Here is a 2,704-nt window from a genome sequence, read left to right on the forward strand (position 1 = left end):
ATTCGATTGAAGCTTGTGGTGTATTCAATGTTGTGACGTTTAAGCATGGCGCGGCTGGATGGACTAGACATAATAATCTTCAGTGCCTTTTTGGTGTAGCAGGCCACACAGTGTGGCATGCTGCCAACTTAGTGAAAAATAACAGAGTTTGACGTGTCTAACAGAGTCTGACATTCACGCGCAAATTCAAGTAACCTCCAATTTCAAGTAACCCCTAATTTCAAATAGTAACCCCTAATTTCAAGAAATAACCCTTAATTTCAAGCAACCCTTGATTTCAAGTAACCCATATTATAAGTAACCCTAATACCCAAAACATAAGACAAAAATAAGTAACCCATATTATGAGTAATACCTTTTTTTTTTAACAAAATTAACCCCTAATTTCAAGTAACCCATATTATAAATATCCCCTAATTTCAAGTAATCAATACTTATCTGTAATTTAACCCCTCAACATTTAACCCATATTATAAGCAACCCCTTTTCTTCATCTTGTTCTTTAATACTACGTAGATCTCCTTCGAAGCTACTTCAATGGCTCTAAAGAAGATGACGACAACGAACAACCCCAGCTCCACTAAATCAACCCAGAAACCTAACAATCCTGTTTTTACGCTTTTGTTGCGGAATTGCTTGAGAATTTTGGATAAAATCCCATGAAACACCCTAAAAATCGAATTGGGGGTTTTCAAATTACTTGCTCTTTGTGTAAATTTCTTGCATGAATTTGTTTGTATGTTGTATCAATAACCCTTATCGAAGGTAGGAGAGAGAAATCATCCTCATGTAAGTTAGGAGAGATAAAAGCGTGAGAAGAGCTAGGAATAACAAAGAGTGAGAAGTGCGAAAAAAAAAAATTGTGGCTGGCCACTAGGGATGTCAATGGGGCGGGTCGGGGCGGGTGTTGGCCTTCCCATCTCGATCCCCACCTAACATTTTCATCCTCATCCTCATCCCCGCCCTGGCAGGTACAACTCTAAAACCATCCTGCCCCACCCCCACTTCGATATCCATCCCCACTTAATCCCCACCAAAGACCCGCCTACTCCCCACCCAAGATCACTAGTAGAAAAATTGCATTTGGCAGCGGTTCAAACCCGGTCTAAGGCACCGGTTTGAACCGCTGCCTATGTGAGGGGTGCCAAAAACATGGTTTTTGGCACCGGTTCAAAACTGGTGCCATAGGGTGTAATAGGCACCGGTTAACCGGTGCCTAAAACTGCTCTCCCGCCATTTTTTTTTTGGTGGTGGATAGTTTAGGCACCGATTGCTGCCTAAACGGTGCCTATGATGTAATTTTTTTTTTTTGGTTTATTTTTTTTTCCATCGTGCAATAATATTTTTTAAAAAAAACCTGCAATAATAATAACCTGTAATTCTAGCAATTATATTAAATATAATAATTAATAATTTTATTATTATAATAACTAATAATAATATTATTAATTATTATATACAAAAATAATATTAGAAACAAGAATTCAATTATATATATAGATATAAATATTCCCAAACGCAATACAAAAAAAAAAATAAAAAAGTTGCTTACATATACAAATAATAGTAAGTACACATATATAATGAATAATAAGTTATATAGTTCAAAACTTAACATAAATAATATACAATTACAATGCCATTTACATGTTGAAGGTGATAAAAGACGCCAACATGTCACGAACTTCATTAAGCTCCTTGATTGTCAACGGACCATCCTTTTGGACCTTGCAAAACTTGAAATACAAAAACATTATTTTAAAAACAATTAATTAGGCAAACAATATGTATTTTATCAAATATTACCTATATGACTTCTATATAGCCCATTTACTACATTACTTATCAAATGAACTATTATTTCTTTCTCATAACATGTCAATATTGGATAGTTGTATGTGTGTAAGCCCTAAAAATGTATAGGAGAGCATTTTGTTAAGGTTTATGACGCTTTTTACCCAAAATGGCCCGAATATGGCCTATATGACCTTACTTTGCCCATTTCCTACATTTCTTATTAAATGAACTTTATTTATCTCATAACATGTCAATATTATTTAGTTATAGGTGTATAAGGAAAGAAATCACATCAAAAGAGCATATTAACACAAAATGGCCCTAATATGGCCCCATATGACTTCTATTCAGCCCATTTTCTACCTTTCTTGTGAAATAGCCTTTTTGTTTCTCATAACATGTCATTGTTGGATAATATTAGGTGTCTAAGGCTAGAAATCACATCAATATAGCATTTCAAGAAGTTTAACAACGCATTTTACTCAACATGGCCCAAATAGGGCTTATATGACTTCTATGTAGCCCATTTTCTACATTACTTATCAAATGAACTATTTCTTTCTCATAACATGTCAATGTTGGGTAGTTGTATGTGTGTAAGCCCTAAAATTGTATAGGAGAGCATTTTGTTAAGGTTTATGACGCTTTTTACCCAAAATGGCCCGAATATGGCCTATATGACCTTACTTTGCCCATTTCCTACATTTCTTATTAAATGAACTTTATTTATCTCATAACATGTCAATATTATCTAGTTATATGTGTATAAGGAAAGAAATCACATCAAAAGAGCATATTAACACAAAATGGCCCTAACATGGCCCATATGACTTCTATTCAGCCCATTTTCTACCTTTCTTGTGAAATAACTTTTTTGTTTCTCATAACATGCCATTGTTGGGTAATA

Source organism: Chenopodium album, chromosome 1, assembly GCF_948465745.1.
Source record: "Chenopodium album chromosome 1, dcCheAlbu1.1, whole genome shotgun sequence".
Taxonomy (NCBI): domain Eukaryota; kingdom Viridiplantae; phylum Streptophyta; class Magnoliopsida; order Caryophyllales; family Amaranthaceae; genus Chenopodium; species Chenopodium album.